The following is a 9,956-nucleotide window of genomic DNA, read 5'->3' as shown; positions in this document are numbered from 1 at the left end:
AAAAGGCACATATTTTAAGTGGATAGTTCAATAATTTTTGACAAATACATACTCTCCTATAACTACTATGTTGATCACCCTGGAAAGTTTCCTTGTGCCTTTTCCAGTCGAGTCCCTCCACAAATGTCCATCAACTGATGGATAAACAAAATGTGGTCCATCCGTACAACAGAATGTTATCCAGCCACAAAAAGGGATGAAGTACTGACACATGCTACAACATGGACTAAGCTTGAAAACATGCTGAGTGAAAGAAGCCAGGCGCAAAAGACCTGGTGTTGTGGGTTCCATTTAGATGAAATGTCCAGAACAGGCAAATTTATAGAGACAAAATGTATTAGTGGTTGCCAGGGTGGGAACTGAGTGCCAATGGGTATCAGGTTTCTTCTGGAATTTAATAGTGGTGATAGTAGCATAATTCTGAATGTACTAAAAATGTCCACATTGTACACTTTATTTTTAAAAAAAATATTTTTATTGATTTTGGAGAGGAAGGGACAGGGAGAGAGAGATAGACACATCAATGATGTGGGAGAATCATTGATTGGCTGCCTCCTGCATGCCCCACACTGGGGATGGAACTCCCAACCATGTGCCCTGAATGGGAATTGAACTGTGACCTCTTGGTTCATAGGTCAGTGCTCAACCACTGAGCCACACTGGTCAGGCCACAATGTACACTTTAAAAAGGTGAATTTTATGGCACATAAAATGTATCTTAATAAAGCTGTTACTTAGTTTGTAAAGTATATGATTGTCTAAGCACTATGCTGTACACCTGAAACTAATACAAAATAACATTGAATGTAAACTAATTGAAAAAATAAATAAAAATAAAAGGAAAAAAATTAGGAGCCTGGCCTACAACAAGAGTTATCACCAGAAATAACTTCTTCTTTTTTTTTTTTTAATATATTTTATTGATTTTTTACAGAGAGGAAGGGAGAGGGATAGAGAGTTAGAAACATCGATAAGAGAGAAACATCGATCAGCTGCCTCCTGCACACCCCCTACTGGGGACATACCCACAACCAAGGTATGTGCCCTTGACCAGAATCGAACCTGGGACCTTTTAGTCCGCAGGCCAACGCTCTATCCACTGAGCAAAACCGGTTTCGGCCAGAAATAACTTCTTACCTAACTATGTGGCAGGGAAAACTAATAATTATTAAACATGTGCTCTCCCTGCAATTACCTTCTGAAGCTGTAAGGTGCGTTACCTCATCCCTAGCTCAGAATGGCTTACGTACCTCAGTTTCCCTTTCTCTCTCTGAACCTCTCATGTATGTGAGATCTCTGACTCTCTCATGGATGCAGAGTTCCCATACATATGTATGCAATTAAATTCAATCATTTTCTCTTGTTAAAAAAAAAAGCCGTTATTTTAAATAAAGATATGGAGCATTCCCATCACCCCAGAAAATACCTTTACACCATTTCCCAGTCAAATTCCTTTTGGTAGAGGCAATCACAGTTCTTTTATTTTCTCCCAGCATAGATTATTTGTGCCTGTATGTTCTATAATTTCATATAATTAGAATCACATATTTGGCACTCAGTTGTGTAAGGCTTCTTTTACTCAGCATATTGTTTTTGAGATTTACCCATGCTGTTGTGACAGTAATTTGTGCTTTTTTTTTTTTTTCTGCTGAGTAGTATGACTTTTCCTACAATTTCTTTATCTATTTCCTTATAGATGGTTTTGGCTATTATGAATAAAAATGCTATGGATATTCTTTTTTGTGTGTGTGGCTATGTTTGTACAGGCTTTTAATAGACATATACTTACTTTTCTCTTTGGTTAATACCTAGAAATAGAATTGCTGTTCATACAGTTTCATAAGAAACCGATAGGCCTTTTTCTAAAGCGGTTTTACCATTTTACACTCTCATTAACAATGTATAGAGTTTTGATTGTTCTATATCCTCACCAACATTTGGTGTTTATTAGTCTTTTTAATTGTAGCCATTCAGGTTGGTGTTTTGGAAATTTTATATTTTGATGAATTCCAGTTTATTAATTTTGTTAATGGTTAGTGCTTTTTGTGTTTTGCCTAAGAAATATTTGCTAGTTCAAGGTCATGAAGATATTCTTCTATGTTTTCTTTTAGATGCTGTATGGTTTTAATTGTTTAGGTCTAGGATCCATTTCAATTTTCTAAAATTAATTTTTATTTTTTTATTGATTTTAGAAAGAGAGGAAGGGAGAGGGAGAGAGAGAGAAAAAAGATTGATGTGAGAGAGAAACATTGACCTGTTCCCTCCACATGCACCCTGACCAGGGATCGAACCTGTAACCTGGGTATGTACCCTGACTGGGAATTGAACCAGTGCATGGGGCGATGCTCAACTAACTGAGCCATACGGGCCAGGGAAGATCCATTTTAATTAATTTTTTGTTATAATGTAAGGAATTGTGGTTCATTTTTTTCCTTTTGGATAGACAATTATTCTAGCCCATTTATTAAAAATAATTTTCATCCCATTGAATTACCTTGGTATCTTTGTTGAAAATCAATTGACCATATATATATATATGTAGGTGTATTTATGGACTCTGTTTTCTATTCCACTGATCTGTTTGTTGTATGCTAGTGCTAATATCAAATTGTTTTGATTACTGTTGTTTATAGTAACTCTTAAAATCCATGAGTGTAAGTATTCCAACTTTGTTCTTTATTAAGATTATTTTGACTATTCTAGGTATTTTCATTTTTCCTCTTACATTTTAGAATCTGCTCACCAATTTCTAAAAGTCTTTTAGAATTTTTATTGTAATTACCTTGAATCTATAGATTAATTTGGGGAGAAATGACATCTTAACAATATTGTATCTTCTAATTCATGAACATGGCGCATCTCTTCATTTATTTAGGTTTTCTTTAATTTCTCTCAATAATGTTTGGTAGTCTTCAGTAGAACTCTTAAGTTTATCCCCAAGTAGCATTTTTATTTTAATAGAGGAACCCAGAAGCCACATAGAGGTGAAGGTGAAGTGGCAGATAGACAGATGATGGGCTGATATTTGGAATTGTGGCCCTATTAGGCACCCCAAAATAATCACTAATAAGAAACAGGTATTTCTCACCAAATCCTCTCCATCTGGATATCAGAATCAAGCCAGTTCTCTGCCTGGGGACATGGTAGCCAAGAAGTCTGTGTTTGCTTATTTCTTCCATGTAATGAAATGAACACATTCTTAGTTCTTCTGGACACTGGGCATACTATGCTGGTCAGGCACAAGGCTGCTCCTGCTTCCTGACCCCTCTTGAGAGAAACTGCAATGCCTTCAACTCTGGCTGAGTCTCCTCAAGCTGTTCCTTGAGGAGCAGTGGCCAGCAACCTCTGCAGGGGCCTGGCTTGAAGAGCTGTGCGTTGGTGATCTGGGAAATGTAGCGGAATCAACCACACACTTGATAGAGGAAGAGTAGAGAAGAGATGAGAAGAGACAGAGCACGAGAGGGGAACTGAATGACTTCATTGGCAGAGCACTAAAGTAGGGGGCCATGAATGCTTGAAGGTTGATCAATGGCCTGCTTTCCCATGCTGCTTTGCATTTCTAGTGGCTTTCCAGTGCCAGTGCCTGGGAGGTGTTACTCTCCTGGGGTTTCTGTTCTGCCCACAAAGCTCAGATGTTTGACTTCTCAGGGGTCCTTGAGGGTTGGCTCTGTGACTAAGATTCCTCTGTTTCTTATTTCCACAAGTATTCTAACTATATTGCCTGTCCACTTCCATGAATTAATGACAGAACTGCTGCTTCCTACATCCAGGAGTACCCAAAACACATCTGAGAATCCCTTTGAATCTATTATGTTACCTCAGTTTGGAGCCTTTTGTTTTCCCCTCGGTTGTGAGGTTATGTAAGTGTGTGGCATGTGAACACAAGTAACTAGGGCTCTCCACTTTATCTTTGCCGTTTTGTCACACACAGTTAGAGGTCTTATTGATAATTTGGAGTGAGCCCTTTGAAGGCATCCTGAATGGGGATGGAGGTAGTCTGAAAGGCATGCCACAGGGAAGACCTGAGAGAACTGCTGTTTTCAGGAGATGCTTGGGGACGCACGACTACCTGGAAGAAGGAGCACATTTGTTCCTAATGCCACACGGGGAGAAGAAGCTATAGGGAAAACATTTTGGCTTGATGTAAAGAACTTTATAGGAACTGTACAACCATGGGACGGGATTCTTACCTGATTGTGATTCCCATATCCCTGGAATAAACTACTAGATGCTGTCAGAGATTCCTGTGCTGGACAGGATAATGTGATCTTCAAGGTCCATTTGATTCTGTGTCTGACACTTTACTACCAGGAGTTGATGAATGTTCTCCTCCCAAGAAGATGTCTCCTGGGGAGAGGAATCCAAAGAGACATTTTGGAAGGTGAAATCTCAGGGGCAGACATCAATGTGGAGAGATGGTTTGGGCTAGGTACTTGCCATTGCCCCTCAAATTAGTCTGTAGCTGGTAAAGAAGACCAGCCATGATCCATTTTACCACGTGGAGATGCCTTCCCCATCAGTATTCTCACCAATCATTTGTTTGCCAAAAGTGAGCTCCCTTAGACCAGCTGGGCTAGGCTTCCTGCTTCTTGTAGCCTCTATCCATGAAAAAGTTCCAGAAGGTGTGGCATCAGGGCTGCAGGAGAGAGAGGAGGTTGCTGCTTCAGGAGACACCTACTCAGGCACTTTATGGAAGGCACCCTTCTTTCAGCATCAGCTTGGAGCCAAGCTGACTCTGTCATCATTAATATGACTCAGTCATCATTAATTAGAAAAGCTGGCTGAGTTTTCTTCATCTCAGTCAGAAGTCCTGCCCATGTTTAAGCTGTTAGTGCCATAGGAATTTACTGCCTTCTCATTTAAGGAAGTCATAGGAAACTTGTCCTTTCCAGATAGTCCTCTTTGGACAGACCTCCAACCCCCTTCATGGTTTCTGTGGGTGGAGGATAACACCCTTTTCATGTGCTTTCGGCTGGTCCTACCATTGATTTATCTTCTCAAGATGCATGTCTAGCCCTAGCCAGTTTGGCTCAGTGGATAGAGCATCAGCCTGTGGACTGAAGGGTCCCAGGTTCGATTCTGTCAAGGGCACATGCCTGGGTTGCAGGCTCGATTCCTAGTAGGGGTCGTGCAGGCAACAGCTGATAAATGATTCTCTCTCATCATTGATGTTTCTATCTCTCTCTCCCCCTCTCTCTGAAATCAATAAAAATATATTTAAGAAGAAAAAGATGCATGTCTGGGGTCTTAAGCGGGGGCTAGAGATGAGGAATACATCACTCACACCCTATCATGGAATGAGAGGCATCATGAATTTAAAGAAAAGAGCCTTTGAGGATGGACAAGTCTGAATTTGTTTGAATTAGTTCCCATACTAGTTAGCTGTGTGGACTTGAGTAGTTTATTAACTCATCTAAGCCACAGTTTTTGCATCTATAAACACGAGGTGATGGCATCTCTTGTACTTGGTTGTGTACAAGGGAAGTGCATAGTGTGGTACTTGGATCTGAGTAGGAGCTCAATGAATGCCACATCTCTTGCTCTTCTTTTCATCACTTCCCGGAACTCCAATCTTCATTCCATCCAAGGCCTCCTTAGCAGCCATCCTGCAGGCACACTGGTGGTCCTGCATGCCAAAGGAGCAGTCTTATTGGATGGAAAGTCTTGGTGCCTTTTAGAACTTGCAGAGGCATTCATAGACAGAGTAAGTGGCCATTTTATGCTATTTTGAGCCTGACCTGAGGAGTTGATACCTGACTCCACCTGTTACTTGTTTACTAACAACCCTGAGGTGGCCTGAAATTTCTCCCATTAGTCATTTCCATTTTTATTTTTATTTTATTTTATTTTTTTTGAATTGTACATTTTATTTTATTTTATTTTTAAATAAATCTTTATTCAGATTATTACAATTATTTCTCCTTTTCCCCCCCATAGCTCCCCTCCACCCATTTCCCACCCCACCTTCTGCCCTTACCTCTCCCCCACTGTCCTCATCCATAGGTGTATGATTTTTGTCCATTCTCTTCATGAACCCCCCATACCCCTTTCCCCCTGAGAATTATCAGTCCACTCCCTTTCTATGCCCCTGATTCTATTATATTCACCAGATTATTCTGTTCCTCAGGTTTTTAATTCACTTGATTTTTAGGTTCACTTGTTGATAGATATGTATTTGTTGTTCATAATTTTTATCTTTACTTTTTTCTTCTTCCTCTTCTTTAAGAATACCTTTCAGCATTTCATATAATACTGGTTTGGTGGTGATGAACTCCTTTAGCTTTTTCTTATCTGTGAAGCTCTTTATCTGCCCTTCAATTCTGAATGATAGCTTTGGTGGGTAGAGTAATCTTGGTTGTAGGTTCTTGCTATTCATCACATTGAAAATTTCTTGCCACTCCCATCTGGCCTGCATAGTTTCTGTTGAGAAGTCAGCTGACAGTCGTATGGGTGCTCCCTTGTAGGTAATTAACTGTTTTTCTCTTGCTGCTTTTAATATTCTCTCTTTGTCTTTTGCTCTTGGCATTTTAATGATGATGTGTCTTGGTGTGGTCCTCTTTGGATTCCTTTTGTTTGGGGTTCTGTGGGCTTCCTGGACTTGTAAGTCTATTTCTTTCACCAGGTGGGGGAAGTTTTCGGTCATTATTTCTTCAAATAGGTTTTCAGTATCTTGCTCTCTCTCTTCTTCTGGCACCCCCATAATTCTGATGTTGGTACGCTTGAAGTTGTCCCAGAGTCTTCTTACATTATCTTCAACTTTTTGGATTTTTTTTTTTGCTTTTTGCTTTTTCGGTTGAGTGTTTTTTGCTTCTTTGTATTTCAATTCTTTGACTTGATTCTTGTGTTCCTCTATTCTGTTTCTGGGTCTCTGTATAATATTTTTTATTTCAGTCAGTGTATGTTTAATTTCTAGTTGGTCCTTTTTCATATCTTCGAGGGTCTCGTTATATTTATCGGCCTTTTCTAGGATATTCTTAAAAAGTCTTATAACCGTGGTTTTGAATTCTATATCCAGTCATTAGTTTTCCTCCATTTCTTTCGTTTGTGATCTGATTCTTTGACCCCGCATTTTCACTGATTCCCTGAGTTGGAAAGGTAGATATTTGTGCTAGGTTTCCAACATGGCCCAGTGGGTCTGCTTCCCCAGTTAACCTGAGGTGGACACTCTTGGTGCACCCCTTTGTGGACTGTGTGTACAGCCTTGTTGTAATTAAGTCTTTATTGTTGTTGTTATCACTGGGAAGAATTGACCTCCGGGCCAGTTGGCTGTAAGGATCAGCTGTGTCTATGCTGGGAGAAGTTCGGTGCTGGAGACAGCCTTATAGGATTAGACTTGCCAAATTGCAATAGCCTCTGTGCTCAGCTTGGATGGGGTGGAGTCTCAGTCTTGGCTTCCTGTCAGCCTTGCCCTTGCGCGCATGTGTGCTTTCAGTCCTCCGCCTTCCCCGGCTCCCGAGTCTCCGCCTGAGAGTCCAGACTCCCCCCGTAAGAGTGTGGGTCCCCAGGGGCTCGCCTGGAACTGGGGTTCACTGCAGTCAGAACTGGGGCTCAGTGCAGTCAGAATCCTCTGACTCCCTTCCACTAGGGAAAGCCTGTGGCAACCTCCGCAGCCTTTGTGCGCACTGGCACGCGTGCGCCTTCAGACTTCTGCCTTTCCCAGCTCGAGTCTCCTCCGCCTTCCCTGGCTCCCGAGTCTCCGCCCGAGAGTCCAGACTCCCCCCGTAAGAGCGTGGGTCCCCAGGGGTTCGCCCGGAACTGGGGTTCAGTGCAGTCAGAACTGGGGTTCAGTGCGGTCGGAGGCTTCCTTCCCCCTTCCGCCAGAGAAAGTCAGCCAGGCTCTCAGCCGCCCTTCCTCTCTGCGCACACAAAGCCCCTTTGCCGTACCTCCAATTCTCTGTGAGTTTTTCTCTTTCCTTCTAGTTGTAGAATTTTCACTCAGCCAGCTTTCCTGTGGTTCTGGATGGTGTCCGTTCTGTCTTTTAGTTGTAGTTTTGAAATTGTTGTGCGAGGCAGCAGTTTAGGTGTTTACCTATGCCGCCATCTTGGTTTCTCTCTAGTCATTTCCATTTTTAAATTGTCTTCTGGACTCAATAGATTCATATGGAGAAATAGTCTATAGGCTGGAGTATAGAAAGCCATTTTCAAGGGTCGAGAGGAAGGCCAGGTTTGTTGTCTGTCTCTCATCCAGTAGCACATTGGACCCTTTAAAAATAAATTTAGTTGGCTGACACCTTGAAGTGGCGACTCTGTCATTTACCTTTTTAAATTTTTATTTTAAAGTATTTTTTTATTGATTTCAGAGAGAAAGAGGGAGGGGGAGAGAGATAGAAACATCAATGATGAGAAATACATTTTTATTGATTTCAGAGAGAAAGGGAGAGGGAGAGAGAGATAGAAACATCAAACACAGAAGCATCAACAGACTGTTGAACCTCAGAGAGAAGTCAGGGGAGGGTGGGTGGGAAGAGATCAACTAATGAACTTGAATGCATATGTGAATAACCCATGGACATAGACAATGGGGTGGTAAAGGCCTGGGGGGAAGACGGGAGTGGGCTGGTAGAGGTTAATGGGGGGGAAAGGCGGACCTATGTAATACTTTTAACAATAAAGATTAAAAAAAAAAAGAAACATCAATGATGAGAATTATTGATTGGTCGCCTCCTGTGGGATCAAGCCCACAACCCGGGCATGTGCCCTGACAGGGAATCGAACTGTGACCTCCTGGTTCATGGGCCAGTGCTTAACCACTGAACCATACTGGCCGGTTTACCTTTTATAAAAAAAAATCTGGAGTCATGAGTGCAGGCCTTGCCTACAGTAGGAAGTTATCAACATTTTTTGATGATCCAGTGAATGTCTTTTTAAAATTATATGATTCTGACACATGCTACAACATGGTTTGACCTTGAGGACATTATACTAATTGAAATAAGCCATTCACAGAAAGATAAATACTGTATGATTCTGCTTATATGAGGTATTTAGTGTCATTAAATTCACAGAGACAGGAAGTGGAAGGGTGGGTGCCAGGGGCTTTGGGAAGGGGAAATAGGGAGTTGTTTAATGGGGACAGAAGTTCAGTTTGGGAAGATGAAAAAGTTCTGGAGATGGATGGTGGTGATGGTTGCACAACAATATAAGGAACTTAATGCCACTGATCTGTACACTTAAAATGGTTAAAATAGTAAATTTTTTGTTATATATTGTTTAGCACATTAAAAAATTATTGGTGGCTCAGTTGGTTGGAGCATAGTCCTGTATACCAAAAGGTGGTGGGTTTGATCCTGGTCAGGGTGTGTACGGAAGGCAACGGACTAATGTTTCTCTCTCTTTTCTCTCCCTCTTTCTAAAAGCAATAAAAAAATTATGTGTGTGTATGTGTAATCTAATGGTGTCTTAAATTTTAAAAATTGTAATATAGTAAATTATTTCTCAAAGATAATATTATGAATTAATATGTAAAAATATTGATGTATATGTTTGCTTATTCAACCAATACTCCTCAGCATTCAGCTCCATCCAAGCTCCTGAGCTCAGAGTGAGGATCAAAGACTCAGTCCCAGGCTTATTCTTCCAGACCTAAATTTTTAGGGTAAAGCTGAAGACTTGGCCCATGAACCCCTGATTCAATGAGTGAAGGCTGGACTAAGTCAGAGGAGACTGAGGAAGAACTGTTTAATTTGGGGAATGGGGTAGTAGTGGTTTAGCTGGAGTCTGTTGTGTAAGGAGGGTCTCAGAAAGAGGGAAGGGCCCTGTGCTGGTAGACCAACCTTAGGTGCAGACACAGAGTCGTGATGTTGTCAGGTGAGTCTGAGAAATGGCAAGAAGTCCTGTGGGCCTCAAGTGGGGCCCTCTGTGTTCGGTGAAAATGAGATGGAAGGAATACATCATAGTGACTCCAGAGTCCTTAAATCTGGTGCCAGCCTCATTCCAGTTTCCTATCAGCTGGCAGT

Source organism: Plecotus auritus (assembly GCF_963455305.1).
Source record: "Plecotus auritus genome assembly, chromosome: 7".
Lineage (NCBI taxonomy): Eukaryota > Metazoa > Chordata > Mammalia > Chiroptera > Vespertilionidae > Plecotus > Plecotus auritus.
This window is presented reverse-complemented; position numbering follows the sequence as displayed.